At 41.9% G+C, this 22,069-nt stretch overlaps 1 protein-coding gene across 1 annotated transcript in view; it reads right to left on the bottom strand.

Moving 5' to 3' along the window:
- Positions 1-22,069, bottom strand: part of LOC129397322 (tubulin beta-8 chain-like) — a 60,561-nt gene that overhangs the window by 5,626 nt on the left and 32,866 nt on the right. Inside the window, 1 exon segment of the mRNA XM_055109338.2 lies at positions 50-158. The gene's annotated coding sequence lies outside the window, so the exon portion shown is untranslated.

The raw sequence follows: 22,069 nt of genomic DNA, 5'->3' as shown, positions 1-22,069 counted from the left end.
GGAGAGCCACGTTCCCAGGAGGGCGGTGGGGGAAGGACGAGGGTCTCACCGCTGGCCTCGTTGTAGTACACGTTGATGCGCTCCAGCTGCAAGTGGCTGTCCCCGTGGTAGGTGCCAGCGGAGTCGATGGCATGTTCATCAGAGATCACCTCCCAGAACTGCAAGAGACAGGAGGGGCCAGACAGGCCGGGGCTGAGTCACGGAGGCGCCCCAGCCCCTCTCCCTCTCCCACCCCCACCCTCATCCGCACCCCCATCCCTAGGCCGCCCTGTCCCTGGGGTCCACCCCAGCCGCCTCGCCAGCCACCCAGTTCCACCATCCCCGGCAAGGAGCCCAGGGGCCGCAATGCAGGGGCACCGCTCCCGCCACTGCCAACATCTTCCCCGGCCACCCGGCAGGCCCGGGCTGGGCCCTCAGAGCCCCGGCTGCCAACCTTGGCCCTGATCTGGTTCCCGTACTGCCCGATCTGCGTGAGCACGATCTCCCTCATGGCCAAAGCAGGATTAGGGCAGCAACAGAAGCGCGAGAAGGAGCAGCAGAGGCGCAGCGACCCAGCCCGCCCTCCGCTAATGCTTAAATAGCCCCGCATCCACCTCCCTCCGCCTCCGATTGGCTCCCAGAATAAGCAACAGCTTTACTTCCACACAGGTGCACCCACCTGTGAATCCCTTGGCGTTGAACGTCTGTTGGAGAACTCAGGTGTCCTTGCTATGGTCCCTTCCACGTTGGGGAAAGCTGCTCAGCTGGAGAACTTCCTCCCACGTCTTTAGTAAGACTAAATTCCTAGCTTAGCTGAAACTGAATTTTCCTCCCATGTGGGAGGGGAAGACTCTTGTTTCCATATTCACAGAGTGCCTTTGCACCTGTCCCAGATTGATGACATATTTTTTGTAATTGATGAGTCTTTTCATCTATTAGGAGATCTGTGGTTAGGAAAGGCCTTCCGTATGTGAACTCAACAGGACTTAATTATACGTTTTACTTTGGAGCAGTTCAAACCCGCAGTAAGCTATGGGTGTTAGAGATAGTCAGGCCTCTGATTTAGCTAGTCTTCTTTAGGATTAGCCCTTTCACCTTTCCAGAGGACTGCGGTCTCCAGCAGAGTGAAGGTAATATTGGATTCTTAAAGCTGAGGATAGGTGTTGGGTTACGCCTGCTGTGAAAGATGGGCCATTGTCACTTTGCAGGCTTTTGGATTACCCAAACTGAGGAGTTATTTCTTCTGGTAAACATTTTTCAGATGGGGTGGGGAATGCCTCGATCTAACCAGTGAAGGTATCAGTAAGCATTAGCAAATATTTGAATCTCCTGCAGAAAGGCTTCAGGGTAAATTAGAGTTGCCAGTTCTCATGTAGATAGGGTCCTCAATTTTGGACAGGTTTAACTGGAGAAGGAGAAAATTGCTGGCCGTTTGGGTCATGTCAGGCACAGAGCTCACAGGGCTGAGTCACCTGTTTTAGTGTCTTGAAAAGATTTACCCCTATAAACAAATGAGACATCAACAGAAACAAAGAATCCCTTCTAGGGTGAAAAGAATCACGAAAGGGCTGAGTTATACTCCTGTGATTGGTACTTGGCATTAGTAATTTATTACCATCATTCAGCCTGAGAGGCCCTGGACTGAAATGCAATCCCTGGCCCATTTTTGTTCTTCTTCAGGGTATTCCGGCCCAGTTCTATGTATGCTGACCAGCACGCCCACAAGCTTCATTGGCCCTTTCAGTGCAGGGTACTTGGCTGTGGCATCTACAAGGGCATTTCCTTTTACATGGTCAGTCTCTCTTTTGATGTCCTCTGCAATTAATTATAGTCACTTTTTGGCAGCAAAGCAGCATTCTAACAAGCTCAAAATCTGAATGATGTTGTATGGAAAAGCCCTTTGGGGTCAGGAGTCCCCACCCATTCCAAATTGCAGCATAAGCATGAAGCACTAAAAAATCATACTTGGAATCAGTGTAAATGTTAACTTTTAAATCCTTTCCAACTGCAGGGGCCTAGTAAGTTCAATTAACTCAGCTTTTTGAGCTGAGGTCGAGGCCAGCAAGGCTTGTGCCTTGATTCTCTTGTGCTGACTACTAATAGCATATCTAGCCCTCCTGTTTTCCTGATGCATAAAACAACTTGCATCTGTTAACCACTCTTCCTTGGGATGGTCAAGGGGCTCATCTCTCCTACGTCTGGCCTGCTAGAATAAATTTGTTTCATAACCTGTGACATGCTTTGGCTGTGTCCCCAGTCAAATCTTATCTTGAATTATAGCTCCCATAATTCCTATATATCGTGGGAGGGGCCCAGTGGGAGGTAATTGAATCGGGGGATGGGTCTTTCCCATGCTGTTCTCGTGACAGTGAATAAGCCTCATGAGATGTGATGGTTTATTTATTTATTTATTTATTTTTGAGACAGAGTCTTGCTCTGTTGCTCAGGCTGGAGTGCATTATCATGATCTTGGCTCACTGCAACCTCTGATTCCCGGGTTCAAGCGATTCTCCTGTCTCAGCCTCCCGAGTAGCTGGGATTACAGGCGCCCACCACCATGCCTGTCTAATTTTTGTACTTTTAGTATAGACGGAGTTTCACCATGTTGGCCAGGCTGGCCTCGATCTCCTCACCTCAGGTCATCCACTGCCTTGGACTCCCAAAGTGCTGGGATTACAGCTGATGGTTTTATAAAGGGGAGTTTCCCTACACAAGCCCTTTTGCCTGCTGCCATGTAAGAGATGTGACTTTGTTCCTCACCTGCCTTCTGCCATGAGTGTGAGGCCTCTCCGACCATGTGCAACTGTGAGTCAATTAAACCTCTTTTTTTATAAATTACCCAGCCTCAGATATGTCTTTATTAGCAGCATGAGAACAGACTGATACAACCTATATGCCAGAAAGGCTGGGAGCACCTGTGGACTCTGACAGGTAAGTAGCTGGGTTTATGGTTTGCCAGGCTTTAAGGGTTATGTCTGGAGGGTCGGTCTAGCAATAAGGCCTCACACTTTCATAAATATTCTCCTATTATCCACTGGTGCCCTTTAGCTTCTAGGACCCCCTTCCCTTGGTGTGGGGTCAAAAACCTGTAGGTACTGTTCTAATGTTAGTTTATTAGCTTTGCCAACTAGAAAAGTGGTAGCAGCAATAGCTCTAAGACATCAAGGCTAAAAGTCAGAGGATCGCTGAGGAAAATAAAAGCTAAACTGTTTGGGGCCTCTTTCCTGGGGCAGCCTCCAGGCTACTGCAAAACGGAGGCGGTGGGCAGAAAGGCAACAATATGCAGAGCACTCAGGTGAGGGACAAAGCACAAGGTGGACAGTCCAAAAAGAGAAAGTGGCAAACATCTTGTTTAGCCAAATCCATTCTTCTCAATGTTCCCCAGGGCCTCTAACCCTGTGGGCTTGGCCTCTAATCTGATTATGACACCCCCAGGTCTCTAACTTTGGGCTGAGTCTCTCACCCTAATATTATACCCTAGGGCCTCTCACTTAAGTAATAGTGGGTAATCATTCTTGCCAACCTGAATGGCTTCGCGACTCTAAAAGACAGCCCACTTGCCAGCTGATTAATTCTATGTGGATTGTTTTCCTTGGAGTGGGGGTCTTGTCTTGGTGTCCCTTCATGGTGTTGCTGAAAGATGTTGCTGGAAAAGAGGTTCCTGATACAGACCACAAAGTAGGATTCTTAGATCTTGTGCAGGAAGAAATTTGAGGTGAGTCAGAGAGCACAGTGAAAGAAGCAAGTTTATTAGAAATGACTCCATTACAGAGTTGGACATCCTCAGAAAACAAGAGCAGGAATGCACTGTCTTTTGTTAGTGTCTGTACTCTAACTATAAAGAGAAAGAGTTATAATTAAACTTGGAAGGTGCAGATGTACTCATTAAAGTCGGGGCTATTCGTTTTAATGATGACCATTAACCCGTTGACCTAAGCTAGCTCATTAATATTATCTTTAACAAAAAATGCTGCACTCCTAGGACATTTATACATTTTTCAGGCTTGGTGGAAGTGTCTTGTATGGCCATAAATATTCTGCAATTGTAATCTGTGGCCAGTAAAAAAATGTGGCTATTTCCAGACCATAGGTATTAATCTTCTAGATGCCTTGTGAGTACCTAGCTACTCATATTAAGATAGAGAATTCTAGTCATGTTTACTAAACTAGAAGCTTGATAACCATGAGTTCCTCTAACACAGCAAGTCTACTCCTCAAGGAGAAAATGTATTTCTCAGGAATTTTGTGCATTTTGTATGGTGGCATTTGGTATGTTTACCAAAATGGCAGAAAAGAGTGAAATTAGTCCTCAAAGATTTCTCAAGATTGGATATAAAGTAAACAAAATGATTATAGTTAATATGCAACTTGACACAGTTGATACGCAAAAGAAATTTTGTTTGAAACACAATGAGATTTTTATTTTTATTTATTATTATTATTTTGAGACAGAGTCTTGCTCTACTGCCCAGGCTGGAGTGCAGTGCACCATCTTGCCTTACTGAAACCTCTGCCTCCCAGGTTCAAGTGATTCTCCTGCCTCAGCGTCCCAAGTAGCTGGGATTACAGGCATGAATCACCACACCCAGCTAATTTTTGTATCTTTAGTAGCAATGGGGTTTCACTCTGTTGGCCAGGCTGGTCTCAAACCCCTGACAACAAGTGATCTGCCCACCTTGGCCTCCCAAATTGCTGGGATTACAGGCATGAGCTACTGCTCCCAGCCACAATGAGGCTTTTAAATAATTCTGATTTCCTGCTGTTGAGCAGGGAGCTGAGCAAATTCAACAGATCATGAGCCTAAAGTAGGAGAAGACTGAGGACAAACTCTAGAACACATGTGATTAAATTAATTACAATAGAAACCAAATCAAATTTAATAAGGCCATACCTCTTAGTTTCAAGATGTTTCCCCTCATTTTGAAATGTGGTGCTATTCAGTGGAAAATAAAAATAGTGTTTATCTCCAGAGTAAAGAACAGGGTTCCCTGCAGGGACTGACTGACTGAGAGCTATGGCTCAGGATTAAAAATTCTCTTTTTTCCACTTACAAACTAAAAATTAATTTCTAAGCCCCTATTGACTAAATGGACCCCTCTTCTTGGATAAGGACATTCCAAAGTTACCCTGAAAAGCTAGTTCAAGCCATGGGTCACACCTGCCTCATTAGACTCTCCTCCCTTTGGTTTTAATTGTAATTTTTAATTAATTTTTATGGGTACATAGTTGGTGTATATATTTATGGGGGTACATGACATACTTTGATACAGGCATGTAACGAGTAATATATAATAAAAAACAGGGTATCCATCCCCTCAAGCATTTATAGCTTGTGTTATAAACAATCCAATTATACTATTTTAGTTTTTATAAAATATATAATTAAAATTTTTTTACCATAATCACCCTGTTGTGCTATCAAATACTGTCTTATTCATTCTTTCTAACAATTTTTTGTACCCATTTCACATCCCCACTAACCCCCTGTTCCCCCACTGCCCTTCCCAGCCTCTGGTAACCACCCTTATACTCTCTATGACATCAATTATTTCAAATTTTAGCACCCACAAATAAGTGAGGACATGTGACATTTGTCTTTCTGTGCCTGACTTATTTCACTTAACATAAAGACTTTCAGTTCCATTTCTGTTACTGCAAATGACAGACTCTCATTCTTTCTTATAGCTGAATAGTACTCCATTGTGTATATGTACCACATTTTCTCTATCCAGTCATCTGTTGATGGACATTTAGGTTTCTTCCAAATCTTGGCTATTAGTAACATTTGTTTTTGACTGACTTCTGGATAAAAGCCACCTTAACTGAGGTGAAATGATATCTCATTTTGGGTTTGATTTGCATTTCTATAATGATCAGTAATGTGGAGCACCTTTTCACTTGCCTATTTGCCATTTGTATGTCTTCTTTTCATAAATGTCCATTTAAATTTTTGTCCACTCTTTAATTGATTATATTTTTTCTATAGAATGTTTTGAACTCAATACATTGTAGTGTATTAGTCTGTTTCTGCACTGCTATAAAAAAACTGAGACTGGGTTATTTATCTATTTATGTATTGAGATGAAGTCTTGCTCTGTCGCCCAGGCTGGAGTGCACTGGTATGATCTCGGTTCACTGCAACCTCCACCTCCTGGGTTCAAGCAATTCTCTGCCTCAGCCTCTTGAGAAGCCGGGATTACAGGCACCTGACACCATGCCCAGCTAAGTTTTGTATTTTTAGTAGAGACGGGGTTTCACCATCTTGGCCAGGCTGGTCTTGAACTCCTGACCTCGTGATCCACCCGCCGCAGCCTCCCAACGTGCTGGGATTACAGGCATGCGCCACTGCGCCTGGCGAGACTGGGTAATTTATAAAGGAAATAGGTTTAACTGAGTCACAGTTCCACATGGCTGGGGAGGCCTCAGGAAACTTACAATCATGGCAGACGGGAAGCAGGCACCTCTTCCATGATGGCAGGCGAGAGAGCATGTATGTGAAGCAAAGGGGGAAGAGCCCCTTATAAAACCATCAGATCTCATGAGAACTCACTCATTATCAGAAGAACAGCCTGGGGGAAACCAACCCCATGATCCAATCACCTTCTACCAGGTCTCTCCTTCAACACCTGGGGATTACAATTCAATATGAGATTTGGGTGGGGACACAAAGCCTAACCATATCATGTAGCTATTAATTGCTTTTCAGATGGGTAATTTACAAATATTTTTTTCCATTCTGTGGGTTTTCTCTTCACTTTGTTTATTGTTTCCTTCACTTTAAAAAAGCTTTCTGACTTGCTGTAATTCCATTTGTCCATGTTTGCTTTGGTTGTCTGTGCTTATGGGGCATTATTTAAGAAATTTTTGTCCAAACCAATGCCCTAAAGAGTTTTCCCAGTGTTTTCTTGTAAAATTTTGATAGTTTGAGGTGTTAGGTTTAAGTCCTTAATTCATTTTAATTTGATTTTTGTATTTTGCAAGAAATAGGGTTCTAGTTTCATTCTTCTGCCTATGGCTTGCCAGTTTTCCCAGCCCTATTTATTACAGAAACTGTCTTGTTTTTTGTTGTATGTTATTGACACTTTTGTTGAAAATTAGTTTAGCTGTATGAGTTTGTTTCTAAGTTCTCTATTTCATTCCATTTGTCTTTATGTCTTTTTATTCTAGTGTCATGCTGTTTTAATTACTATAGCTTGATAGTACAATTTAAAACCATGTAATGGGATTCCGACAGTTTTGGTTTATATACTCAGAATAGTTTTGACTATTATGGTGTTTTGTGGTTCCATATATATTTCAGATTTTTTTTCTATTTCTGTGAGGAATGTCATTGTTATTTTGATAGAGATGGCATGAAATGTATAGATTGCTTTGGATCATATGGACATTTTTTAAAATACTGATTCTTCCAATCTGTGAACATAGAAATAACTTTCCATTTTTTTGTCTTCTCTTTCATTTCTTTTATCAGTGTTTTACATTTTTAATTGTTGAGAACTTTTATTTCTTTGGTAAATTCCCACACATTTTGTTTTATTTGTGGCTATTTCAAATAGGATTACTTTTTTGAATTCTTTTTCAGTTTGTTGACTGTTGGCATATAGAAATCCTACTGATTTGTATATGTTAATTTTGTATTCTGCAAATTTACTCAAGTTATTACTTCTAATAGTTTTTTGATGGAAATATTACGCCATTCTCACATTGCTGTAAAAACAATCGGTGACTGGTTAATTTATAAAGGAAATAGGTTTAATTGGCTCATGGTTCTACAGGCTGTACAGAAAGCATAGCACTGGCGTCTGCTTCTGGTGAAGCCTCTGACAACTGACAATCAAGGTGAAAAATAAATCCGGTGCTTGCACATCACATGGTAAGTGTGAGGGCAGGGGGGAAGTGCTACACACTTGTAGATAACCAGCTCTCATGAAAACTTACTATTGTGAGAATGGCACCCAAGGAAATGATGCCAAATTGTTCATGGAAATCCTGCCCTCATGATTCAATCACCTCCCGACTAGGCCCACTTCCAACATTGAGGATTACATTTTAATATAAGATTTTGGTGGGAACACATACCTAAACTGTATCATTTTGCCCCTGGCCATTCCAAATCTCATATCCTTCTCATATTTCAAAATACAATCATGACATCCCAATAATCCCCAAAGTCTTCACTCATTTCAGCCTTAACTCAAAAGTCAAAAGTCTCATCTAAGACAAAGCTAGTTTATTCTTCCTATAAGCCTGTAAAATAAAAAACAAATTAAGTGCTTCCAAGACACAAATGGGGCATAGGCATTGGGTAAATACTCCCATTCTAAAAGGAAGAAATCAGCTAAAAAAAAGAGGCCACAGGACCCATACAAGTCTGAAGCCCAGAAGGGGAGTTATTGAATTTTAAGGCTCCAAAATAATTATTTTTGACTCTATGTCCCATTTCCAGGGCACACTAATGCCTTGGGACATTTAGACCTTGTGGCTTTGCATGGTTCAGCCCCCACAGCTGCTCTCATGGGCTGGTATTGTGTGCCTCTGGCTGGTTTTGTGTGCTTCTGGCTTTTCCAGGTGCAAAGTGCAAGCTGTAGCTAGATCTACCATTCTGGGATCTGGAGGACAGTGATCCTCTCCTCACAGATCTACTAGGCCATGCCCCAGTGGGGAACCCACATGGGGATTGTAACCCTACATTTCTTTGCTGCATTGTTTTAGTAGAGGTTCTCCATGAGGGCTCCACCCTTGCAGCATGCTTCTGCCTGCACACCCTAGCTTTTTTATACATTATTTGAAGTAAAGGTGGAGGCTCCCAAGTCTCAGCTCTTGCATTTTGTACACTCACAGGCCTAACAACATATGAAAGCTACCAAGGCTTATAGCTTGCACCCTCTGAAGCAGTGACTGGAGTTGTAACTGGGCCAATTTGTGCTACACCTGGAGCTGGAGCAGTGGCCAGGATGCAGGGAGCCATGTTCTAAGGCTACCCAAGGCAGCAGTTCCTGGGCCTGATCCCAGAAACTATTCTCTTCTTTTAGGCCTCAGGGTCTGTGATGGGGGGCTGCCTTTTAGATTTCTAAAATGCCTTCAATTCCTCTTCCCCATTGTCTTGGCTATCAACACTTGCTTTTTTTTTTTAAGTTATACAAATATCTCTAACAAGTGATTGCTCCACAGCCTGCTCAAGTTCCTCTCTTGTAAAAGCTTTTTATTTTTCTGCCACATGACTGGGCTGCAAAGTTTTTAAGCTTTTACGCTATGCTTCCCTTGCAAGTAAAAATAGATTACAACTTACTTTTTTTTGCTCCAACATGTGAGCATAGGTTGTTAGAAGCAGCCAGGCCACATCTTCAATGCTTTAGTGCTTAGACATTTTTTCAACAGAAACCCTAAATCATCACTTTTAAATTCAAACTTTTATATATCCCTAGGGCATGACAGAAATTCAGCCAAGCACTTTGCTAAGACAACAATGAATGACCTTTGCTTCGATCCTAATAAGTTTCTAATTTTCATCTGAGACCTCCTCAGCTCAGCCTTCACCGTCCAGATCACTATCAGCATTTTCGTCAAAGCCAAAGTTAAGAAAATCTCAACTTTCCCTCATTTTTCTGTCTTCTTCTGAATCCTAAAAACTCTTCCAACCTCTGCCTGTTTACCCAATTACAAAGCTGATTCTACATTTTCAGGTATTCTTATAACAATTTTCCACTCCTTTGTGCCAATTTTCTGTATTAAGCTTTTTTCCCATCACTATAAATACCTGAGACTGGGTAATTTATTTTTTAGAAAGGAGGTTTAAGTGGCTCATGATTCTACAGGCTGTAGAGAAGACACAGCACTGGTATGCACTTCTGGGAAGGCCTCTGGAAGTTTACAGTCATGGCAAAAGTTGAAGCAGAATCTTCCACATCATAGGGCAAAAAGCAGGAGCAAAAAAACAGAGGGGCGAGTTGTTACACACTTTTAAATAACCAGGTCTTATGGGAACTCACTCACTATCATGAAGATAGTACCAAGTGGGATGGTGCTAAGCCATTTATGAGTAATCCACCCCAATGGTTAAATCACCTTTCACCTGGCCCACCTCCAACATTGAGAATTAAATTTGGGAGGGGACACACATTCAAACCCTATCAGAGGAGTTTTTACGTTTTTCCAAATATAAGATTATATCACTGGCAAAAACAATAATTTGACTTCTTTTCCAATTGGGATGCCTTTTATTGCTTTCTCTTGTCTGATTGCTCCAGATAGGAATTTCAGAATTATGTTGAATAACAGTGGTAAAAGTGGATATTCTTGTCATCTTCCAGATTTTACAGGAAAGGCTTTTAGTTTTTCCCCACTTAGTATGATACTAGCTGGGGGTCTGTCATATATGACTTTTATTATGTTGAGATATGTTCATTCCATACCCAGTTTTCAAAGGGTTTATTATTAAAGAATATTAAATTTTATCAAATACTTTTTTAGCATAATGGAAATGATTATATGGATTTCGTCCTTCATTTTTTTTTTTTTTTGAGATGAAGTCTTCCTCTGTCACCCAGGCTGGAGTGCAATGGCATGATCTCAGCTCACTGCAACCTCTGCCTCCCGGGTTCAAGCGATTCTCCTGCCTCAGCCTTCCAAGTAACTGGGATTACAGGTGCCCACCACTCCACCAGGCTAATTTTTGTATTTTTAGTAGACATGGGGTTTTGCCAAGTTGGCCAGGCTGGTTTTGAACTCCTGAACTCAGGAGATCCGCCTATCTCGGCTTCCAAAAGTGCTGGGATTACAGGTGTGAGCCACTGCACCTGGCCCCTTCATTCTATTTATATGATATATCACATTGACTGATTTGCATGTCGAACCATCCTTGTACCTCTGGGATAAATTCCACTTGGTCATTATGAATTACCTATTTATGTATTGTTTAATTGAGTTTGCTAGGTTTTTTGCAAATTTTTGCATCAATATTCTCAAATATGGGCCTGTAGTTTGCTTTTTAAATGTGTCTTTGTCTTGTTTTGATATCAGTGTAATACTAGCCTCAAAGAATGAGTTTGGAAATGTTCTTTCCTTCTCTATTTTTCAGTCTGGTCCTACAGACATTTTTTTATTATGGCTTTAATTTTGTTACTCGTTATTGGTCTATTCAGGTTTTGGATTTTTTCCTAGTTCACTCTTGGTAAGTTATGTGTGTCTAAGAATTAATTTCCTCTAGGTTTTCTAATTTGTTGGCATACAATTACTTATAGTAGCCCTAATGATCCTTTGATTTTCTGAAATGTTACTTGTAATGTCTCCTTTTTCACCTTTGATTTTATTAATTTGTATCATCTCTGTTTTTTAGCTAGCTGTCTAAATATTCATTAATTGTTTTACTTTTCAAAAAACCAACTTCTTGTTTCATTGATCTTTTGCACTGTTTTCTTCATTTTATTTCTGCTCTAATTTTTATTCTTTCTTTTCTTCTAATTTTGAGTTTTGTTTGGCCTTTTTATTCTAGTGAATTAAGATGTATTGTTAGGTTATTTATTTGCAGCTTTTCTGATTTTTATATAGGCACTTACAGTTATAAATTTTCCTTTTATAATAGTACCTCTTTTACCATATTCCACAGGTTTTGCTATGCTATGTTTCTATTATTTGTTTCAAGAAATTTTTCCATTTTCTTTTTAACATTTTTATTGACCTACTGATCATTAAAGAGCATATTGTTTAATGTCCAAGTGCTTGTATAGTTTCTGAAATTCATTTTTTAATTGATTTCTAGTTTGTTCCATGGTGGTCAGAGAAAATGCTTGATATTACTTCAATTTTTTTTAATGTTTTTAGACTTGTTACTTAATATATGGTCTATCCTTGAAAATAACCCATGTGCAGAGAAGAACAATGTGTATTCTGCAGCTGTTGAATGAAATTTTCTGTAAATATCTATTAGGTTCATTTGTTATGCAGTGCAGATTAAGTCTGATGTTTCTTTGTTGATTTTCTGTCTGGAAGGTCTATCCAATGACTAAAGTAGGGTGTCAAAGTGTTCAGCCATTATTGTATTGAGGTCTCTTTAGCTCTTATAATATTTGCTTCATTTATCTAGGTGCTTTAGTGTTGGGTGCATATATATTTCTTATTATATCCTCTGGAAGAATTGATCTCTTTATTATTATATAATGACTTTCTTAATATCTTCCTACAGTCTTTTGTTGAAACCTATTTTTGTATGGTATAAGTAAAGCTATTTCTGCTCTTTTTTGGTTTCTATCAGCATGGAATAACTATTTCCATTGTTTTATTTTCAGTCTAAATGTATCTTTACAGGTAAAGTATTTTTTTGTAGGTCATAGATTATTGTCTTGCTTCTCTATCCATTCATCCACTATTTGTCTTTTGATTGGAGTATTTAGTTCATGTACATTCAATGTTATTATTGATAAGCACTTACTCCTGCCATTTTGTTACTTGTTTTCTGATTGATTTTTGTCCTCTCATTGTTCTTTTCTTTCTTCCTGTCTTCCTTTTAGTGAAGGTGATTTATCTTTTAATATTATCTAATTTATTGCTTTTTACTTTTTGTACATCTGTGGTATGCTTTTTGATTTAAAATTACCATGAGGCTTGAATATAATATCTTATAACACATCATTTTAGACTGGACAATTTAACATTGATTGCATAAACAAAGAAACAAGCAAAGCAACTAATAAAAACTCTACACTTTAACTCCATTGCCATTCTTTTAAACTTTTTGTTGTTTCTCTTCCTTCCCTATTTTACTGTCTATGTCTTGGAAATATGTTGTAGTTATTTTTTATTGGTTTATTGTTTACTCTATTTGAGACTTTTGCACACCATAATTACCATGTTATAATATTCTGTGTTTTTCCATGTGCTATTACTACTGAGTTCTGTACCTTCAGATGACTTCTTATTGCTCACTCACTTTTTTTCTTTCAGGCTCAGAACTCCCTTTCGCATTTCTTGTAGGACAGGTCTGGTGTTAATGAAATACCTCAGTTTTTGTTTGTCGGAAAAGTTCTTATTTCTCTGTCAAGTTTAAAGGACTTTTTGCCAGATACATTATTCTAAAGTAAAAGTCTTTTTTTTTCCTTCAGCTTTTTTAATATGTCATGCCACTCTCTCAGCCTGTAAATTTTCCCCTGAAAAGTCTGCTGTCAGATGTATTGGAGTTCAATTGAATGTTATTTGTGTCTCTTCTCTTGCTGCTTTTAGAATCATTTCTTTATCCTTAACCTTTGGGTGTTCAGTTAAGCGCCTTGAGGTGGTCTTCTTTGGGTTAAATCTGCTTGATGTTCTGTAACTTTCTTGTACTTGAATGTTGATATCAAATGTTGGGGAATTGTTTTTAATATTATTTCTTTAAATAAATGTTTAATTTTTTTTTTTTTTTTGACAGAGTCTCGCTCTGTAGCCCAGGCTGGAGTGCAATGGCGCGATCTCGGCTCACTGGAAGCTCCGCCTCCTGGGTTCACGCCATTCTCCTGCCTCAGCCTCCCAAGGAGCTGGGACTACAGGCACCCCCACCACGCCCAGTTAATTTCTTTTTGTATTTTTAGTAGAAATGGGGTTTCACCGTGTTAGCCAGGATGGCCTTGATCTCCTGAACTTGTGATCCACCCGCCTCAGCCTCCCAAAGTGCTGGGATTACAGGCGTGAGCCACTGCACCGGGCCAATAAATGTTTAGCTCTTATCTCTTTTTCTACCACCTCTTTAAGGTCAATAACTCTTAGATTCCTATTTTGAGGCTATTTTTTAGATTCTGTAGGCATGCTTTATTTTTCATTCTTTTTTGTCTCCTCTGACTTTGTCTTTTCAAATAGTCTGACTTCAAGTTCACTAAATCTATCTTCTCCTTGATCAATTTTTCTAAGTAACTCTGATGCATTCTTCAGTATGATAATTGCATTTTAACTTCAGGATTTCTGCTTTATTCTCTTTGTTTCAATCTCATTGTTAAATTTATCTGATAGAATTTTGAATTCCTTCTCTGCATTATATTGAATTTCTTTGAATTACCTCAACCAGCTATTTCGGATTTCCTGTATGAAAGGTCACATATCTCTATTTTTCCAGGATTTGCCCCTGGTGCCTTATTTAGCTTGTTTAGTGAGGTCATGTTTTCCTGGATGGCTTTGATACTTGTAGATGTTCATCCATATCTGGGCATTGAAGAGTTCAGTCTTTATTGTAGTCTTCACAGTCTGGGCTTCTTTGTGCCCATTAGTTTTGGGAACATTTTCCAGGTGTTCAAAGACACTTAGGTCCCAAGCCCAAAAACACAGTAGCAAACACGTAGAGGTACTGCTTTGGTGGCCTTGGATTAACATTAAGAAAAATTCTCTTGATTTATCAAGTAGAGATTCTTGTTCTCTTCCCTTTCTTTCTCTGAAACCAGCAGTCTCTCTTTCTGTTCTGAGGCATGTGGAGCTGGAGTTAGGGTAACATAAGCACCCCTGAGGCCATCACCACTGAGACTGTGCTGGTTCACACTTGAAGTAGGCATAGAACTTGGTCTCACCCAAGGACCACTGTAACCACAACTTGGCTACCATATAAGTTTATTCAAAGCCCTAACCCTAACCCTAACCCTAACCCTAAACTCTAACCCTAACCCTAACCCTAACCCTGACCCTGACCCTGACCCTAACCCCTAACCCTGACCCTGACCCTGACCCTAACCCGACCCTGACCCCTGACCCTGACCACTGACCCTGACCCCTGACCTTGAGATAGGAATTTTCTAAACACAACAATTGGCCTCCAGCACCATCTCCATTGTCAGGGCCCAGTGCTTTACTCCTAAGATCACCACCAAGGCATCAATGCTCATTTTCATCACTGTATTCAACACTGTATGGGAAGTTCCATCCACAACAAATAGGAGAGAAAAAGAAGTAAAGAGCACTCATATGTGAAAGGGGACAGCAAAACTGTCTACTCACAGATCACATGATCTATCTTACATACAGAAAATCATGAAGAACCCCCAAAATATTATTAAAACTAGTAAAGTAAGCAAAGTTACAACACAAAATCTCAATACACAGTAATCTGCTATATTTCTAGACACTAGAAACAAACAACGTGAGAATGTAATTATGAAAAAATTCCAGTCTAGGGGTGGTGGCTCACACCTGTAATCCCAGCACTTTGAGAGGCTGAGGTGGGAGGATCTTTTGAACCCAGGAGTTTCAGGCCAGTCTGAGCAACACAGGGAAACCCTCTCTCTACAAATTACTTAAAAATTAGCTAGGTGTGGTGGTGCACGTCTGTAGTCCTAGTTACTCAGGAGACGGAGGAGGGAGGATTGCTTGAGCCCAGGAGGTTGAGGCTGCAATAAGCTGCGTTCACACCACTGCACTCCAATCTGGGCAACAGAGCAAAACCATGCCCAGAGAAAAAAAGAAAGGAAAAAGAAATTCCATTTTTAAAAATCAGCAGGCTGGACATGGTAGCTAACACCTGTAATCCCAATGCTTTGGGAGACAAAGAGAGGAGTATCACTTGAGGCCAGGAGTTTGAGGCCAGCCTGGGCAGGAGAGAAAGACCCTACCTGAAAAAAATAAAAAAAAATTAGCCAGCTCTGGTGGTGCACACCTCTAGTCCCAGCTACTTGGGAGGTTTGAGGTGGGAGGATCACTTGAGCCCAGGAAATAGAGGTTGTAGTGAGTCATGATTGTGCCACTGCACTCCAGCCTGGGAGACAGAGTGAGGCCCTGCCTCAAAAAATAAAACAATTGCTCATAGGAGTATGGGTTTATCTGGACTCAGAATACAGTTCCATTGATCTATTCCATTGATGATGCCAAAATCATGTTGTTTTTGTTAATGTTGCTTTCTAGTAAGATTTGAAATTTGGAAATGTGAGCCTCTGAGTTGGTTTCTTTGACACTATGTTGGCTATTCTGCATCCCTTGAAATTTCATATAAATGATAGGATCAGCTTGTGAATTTCCGCCAAAAGTTTTCTTGAATTTATTTCAGCAATGTTTTAGAATTTTCCATGTATGAGTTTATTTTTTCCCCCCAAAACAGAGTCTCGCTCTGTCACCCAGGGTGCAGTGCAGTGGTGCAATCTCGGCTCACTGCAACCTCCGCCTCCGGGCCTGTAATCCCAGCACTTTGGGAGGCCGAGGCGGGCGGATCATGAGGTCAGGAGATCAAGACAATCCCGGCTCACACAGTGAAACCCCGTCTCTACTAAAAATGCAAAAAAATTAGCCGGGCATGGTGGCTGAGACTACAGTCTCAGCTACTCAGGAGGCTGAGGCAGGAGAATGGCGTGAACCCGGGAGGTGGAGCTTGCAGTGAGCAGAGATCACACCATTCCACCACACCACTGCACTCCAGCCTGGGCGACACAGTGAGACTCCGTCTCAAAACAAACAAACAAACAAACAAACAAAGCACTATGTCTAGGTATAACTGTTTTCAGAAGAGGTGTCATACTGGTATAACATATCATGGCATATCGTAATACCCACCCACAACACTGCTGTGACGTTCACAATGCAGATGATACCTGCAAGACTGCTATGGCACCCTTAAAACTGATGTGAAGCCCGCAAGATTCATGACACTCCTAAGACTCATATGACACCCTTAATAATGATATGACACCCATAAGGCTGATATGATGCCCATAAGACTGATGGGACACCTGCAACAGTGATATGACGCCCACGATACAGACATGACACCCGCAATACTGATGACACCCACAAGAGTACTATGACACCCCTAAGACTCATATGACACCTGTAATACTGATATGACAGCCGCAATACTGACATGACAGCAGGGCGCTTGGTATACAGCTTCCACTGACCTGGATTTGGATTGGTTTGGCCTCTATAATGAAGTTTGATGTCTCTGCTTTACTGACAAGGTATTAATGTGGTTGTTTATAGTTTACAATAATTTCCTTCTTCTAGGAATATTGCAATAGCAAAGTTTAACTTATCCCTTCTCTTGGATTCCCCAGCAGTTACAGCAACTTCACACAAAATACTCCTATGTATTTTATCAAAGCAAAGACAGCCTAAAATTTTTTTTAATTTAGAAAAAAAAAAGCAGCCGGGCATGGTGGCTCAGGCCTGCCTGCAATCCCAGCACTTTGGGAAGCCAAGGCAGGTGGATCACTTGAGGTCAGGAGTTTGACACCAGCCTGGCCAACATAGTGAAACCCCATCTCTACTAAAAATACAAAAACTTAGCTGGGCGTGGTGGCGGGTCCCTGTAATTCCAGCTATTCGGGAGGCTGAGGCAGTAGACTCGCTTGAACCTGGGAGGCGGAGGTTGCAGTGAGCTGAGATGGCGCCACTGCACTCCAGCCTGGGCAACAAGAGCGAAACTCGGTCTCAAAACACACACACACACACACACACACACACACACACACACACACACACACACACACACCCCAAACAAACAAAAAAAAACGAGCACTGATCCGGGGGCGCCTGTTTTCTTGGCCTCAGGCTGTGGCGCCTTCCCGTCCCCAACCTACTGACCGCGTCTCCTCTCCTGGTACCAGGGTCTCTCCCCAGAAACAAACTCACATCCATAACCTGCATCTTGGCCTGCGCTGGGGGTGACCAGCCCAAGCCCTCATGAGGGGACGCTTTTATTAATATAAAGTGAGGTCCTGCTACAAACGGCGGACAGGGAAACACGGCCGCGCTCCCGCCGCTACACTCAACGGCAACAGGAAGCTTTTTCCTCATCTTCGCCTGGGCGGCCCCAGGTGTCCCGAAGCTGCAGCAGCGTCTCCCTGTCTCACTGTGGACGCGGCCCCAAGTGTCCCCATGTCTCCCGAGGCCGCAGCCTCTCCCAGCCGCGTCCTGAGGGGAGGAAGCTCTGTCCTCACGGTAAACGCCCCGCAACGCCGCCTTGCGGATCAGAGACGGCTCAAGCGCGCAGCGCTCGGGTTTAGCAGGGGCTGGGCGCCCCCTCGCGGCAGCCCTCGGGAATCTCTGAAATTCAGCCTCCAGATTACTCCGGGCCATGATTTTGGAAATTTCAACTGACATCGAGCCCACCATCACATGCCTTGATCAGAACGCATGGAGATTTTTAACAAGTAAAGAAGATGGCCAGTAGACAAATGTCAATGGATTTTCTTTTTCTTTTTCTCTTTCTTATTTTAGAGACGGAGGCTTGCTCTGTAGCCCAGGCTGGAGAGGCAGTGGCATGACCTTGGCTCACTGCAGCCTCCGCCTCCAAGGATCAAGCAATCCTCCCGCCTCAGCCACCCAAGCGCTGGGATTACAGGCGAGAACCTCCGCGCCCAGCCCTGGCTGATTTTTTTTATATCACAAATAATGTATAGGAATAATTTGAACTTAATGAATTAAATTTTGGGTGTGCTATTGTAAATGATACTCTTTAAAATTTCAATTCATTGAGTATAAATCTAACAAAAGACAAACAAATATGCATTCAGGAAACTGAATCATGGTTGAGAGGAATAAAAAATATATAAATAAATGAAGATAGTCCTCGTTTAGAAACAATAACTTACTATTGTTATCTTTACCACAAAGCTAAAGTAATGAAGGGTGATATTGGTGACGGAATAAGCAAAAAGATAAATGGAACGCAATAGAGAACCCAAAAGACCCGAATAAATACAGTTAACTGATTTTGTCATGGGGCAAACGCAATTCAATGGGGAAAGAAAAGTCTGTTCCACAAGTGGTGACAGCACAACAGAAACCATAGTGGGGGAATGAACAAAGACACAAACTTCACGGGTCAACCAAAAAATCACTCAAGATAATCTATAGACTTAAATTTCCAAATATAAAATAGTAAAAGTTATGGAAGAAAACCTACATGGATTTGGGTTGGTGATAAATTTTTAGATACAATAGCAAAAGCTAGTCCATAAAAGAAAAAGAAATTGATAATGTGGACTTTATTAAAATTTGAAATGTCTACTCTGTGAAACATCCTGTTACAAGAATCAAAAACAAAGCCACTGACTGAGAGAAAATATTTATAAAACAAACCTGAAAAGGACTTATATGCAAAATATACAAAGAAATTCTAATGCTCAACAAGAAAACAACACAACTAAAAGGTTGACACCTCACTAAAAATGATATAAGACAGCAAACAAGCATCCAAAAGAACGCTTATGGCACTTGTCACGAGGGAAAAGCAAATTAATGCAACAATGGTATACCACTGAGCATCTACTAAACTGACTAAAATCTTTTTTTAATGCAATAAAAATTACAACAGGAGGCGGGGCACAGTGGCTCATGCCTGTAATCCCATCAGTTTGGGAAGCAAAGTCAGGAGGACCAACTGAAACCAGGAGTTCAAGACCAGCCTGGGCAACATAGTGAGACCATCTTTAACAAAAATTTAAAAAAATTAGCCAGCCCTGGTGGCACATGCCTGTAATCCCAGCTGAGGTGGGAGAATTGCTTGAGCCTGGGAGGTAGAGGCAGCAGTGAGCAATGTTCATGCCACTGCACTCAGATTGGGCTACAGAGCAAGACTCTCTCTCAACAAAACAAATAAATAAATAAAATTAAAATAAGTTGCAACAGGAACTCTCATTCAATGATAGTGGAATGCATAATGATACAGCAACTTCAGAAAACAATACAGCAGTTTATATTAAAGTTAAACATGCTTCACCATAGAAGCACTCCTAGGTTTTGGGGGGTTTTTTTGGTTTTTTTTTTTTTTTTTGGTTGTTGTTTATTTGATTTTGTTTTTTTCTTTGTTTTTTTGAGATGGAGTCTCGCTCTGTCACCCAGGCTGAAGTACAGTGGTGCGACCTTGGCTCACTGCAACCTCCACCTCCTGGGTTCACGCCATTCTCCTGCCTCAGCCTCCCAAGTAGCTGAGACTACAGGCACACACCACCACGCCTGGCTAATTTTTTGTATTTTAGTAGAGAAGGTGTTTCACCGTGTTGCCCAGGCTGGTCTCAAACTCCTGAGCTCAGGCAATCCACCCACCTCGGCTTCCAAAAGTGCTAGGATTACAGGTGTGAACCACTGCGCATGGCCAACTACTAGGTATTTAGATAACAACTTTATAAACTTAAGTCCAAACAAAAGCCAATATGCTGTTATGTACAGTTGATCTCTTCATAATGGCCAAATACTTTAAGGGGTCAGGATGACCTTCAATAGGTGAATGAATAACCAAGTTGGGTACATCCATGCAATAGAATGCTATTCAGTGAGAAACAGGGGTGATCTATGAAGCCATGCAAAGACATTGATGAATCTGACATGCACATCGCTAAGTGAAAGAAGCCACTCTGAAAAGATCACATAATGTGTGATCCCATTTCTGTGACATTACAGAAAAGTGTGACCATAACTCGTTTTAGGCTCAAACTCCTGGGCTCAAGCAATCCTCCCACCTCAGCCTCCCAAGTAGCTAGGACTCCAGGCAAGTGCCGCCACACCCAGCTAATTTTTTAATTTTTTTGTACAGTTGGGATCTCCCTATGTTGCCCAGGCTAGTCTTGAACTCCTGGGCTCAAGTTAACCTCCCACCTCAGCCTCCCATGTAACTTGGACTTAAGGCATGGACCACTACACCCAGCTAATTAAAAAAACATAATTTGGTAGAGATAGGCCTCAAAATGTTGCTCAGGCTAACGTGAAACTCCTGGCCTCAAACAATCCTCCCTCCTTGGCCTCCCAAGTGCTGCGATTACAGGCATAAGCCACTGCACCCCACCTGATTTTTTAGTCAAGTTATTGTTTGTTGTTGAGTTATAAGACTTTTTTTATAAGTTTCTGGATATTAACTCCGTACCAGTTATATGATTTGCAAATATTTTCTCCCTTTCTATATAGGTTGCCTTGTCACTCTGTTGATTGTTTCCTTTGCTACACAGAAGTTTTTAAGTTTGATGTACTCCCATCTATCTAATTTTGCTTTGGTTGCTTATACTTTTGGTGTCATATCCAGGAAGTAATTGTTCATTACAATGTTATAAAGATTTTATTTTTTTTCTTCGTGGAGTTCTGTACTTTTAGGTCTTACATTTCAGTCTTTAATTTATTTTGAATTAATGATAATAGATGATGCATTACACGGTAGCATTCCATAGAATGGAATGATCTGGTTGGGATCTGTGTCCAAAACTTAGTTGAAATGTAATCCCCAGTGTTGGAGGTCGGGCCTGGTGGGAGGTGATTGGATCACAGGACAAACTTCTTATGAATGGTTTAGCACCATCCGTCTTTGGAACTGTACAGTGAGATCTGGTTGTTTAAAAGTGTATAACACCTCCCCATCTTTCTCTCTTCCTCCTGCTCTGGCCATGTCAAGTGCTGACTCCCCTTTCACCTTCAGCCATGAGTGTAAGTTTCCCAAGAAGCCAAGCAGGTGCCAGCATCATGCTTCCTGTACAGCCCGCAGAACAATAAGCTAATTAAATCAATTTTAATTGGAGGAGACTCTGGCAGCAGCTGACGTCTGAGCCAGGAGACAGCAGTGGCAGCTTCCCTGTGGGACTTGGGTGCCTCCGTTCTGCAAGTCCTCCTGTCCACTGGCCCCTCCCAGGGCCCATGCCTAGCCACTCTGCAAGAGTAGGTGCACAGTGCAGCCTCTGCAGCCCAGCCTGAGTGCATTGCTCCACCTGAGTACCTTCCCCGTGACCCAGGAGCACATTGGATTCCCCAGCGCAGCGAGAGCCCAACCCCAAGCCATAGGACTTCCTGGTGTCCCCAGGGCTGTGGCACGTAGCTAGGGATACCGAGGGGGAGATCTGTGGCCAGCACTCGAACGGAGGAGGAACCCCCACTCTCAGAGCACTGAGAGAGGTGAGACATGTGGGATCCTGGGCAACGAGGGAGCGAGGTATGCCTCCCTCCAGAGGGCCAGTCCAGAAAGGGGGCGACCTATGCAGCCTCTGCCCTAGGGAGCCCCGCAGCTCAGAACACCTAACAAAAGAAACGCAGACAGGCGCCAGTGATCACAGGAGGCTCCCCTCAAGGTCCAGGAGCTGATGAGGGGCTATCGCTCTCCCGTCTCAATGCAAAGCACACCTGCGAACGTGAAGTACAAAAGAACCTTGCTGCTGGAGATAGCAGCCGTTCCTCT

This window comes from Pan paniscus, chromosome 13, assembly GCF_029289425.2.
Source record: "Pan paniscus chromosome 13, NHGRI_mPanPan1-v2.0_pri, whole genome shotgun sequence".
NCBI lineage: Eukaryota > Metazoa > Chordata > Mammalia > Primates > Hominidae > Pan > Pan paniscus.
Note: the sequence above shows the minus strand (reverse complement) of the source record. Positions and strands in the feature narration are given on the sequence as shown.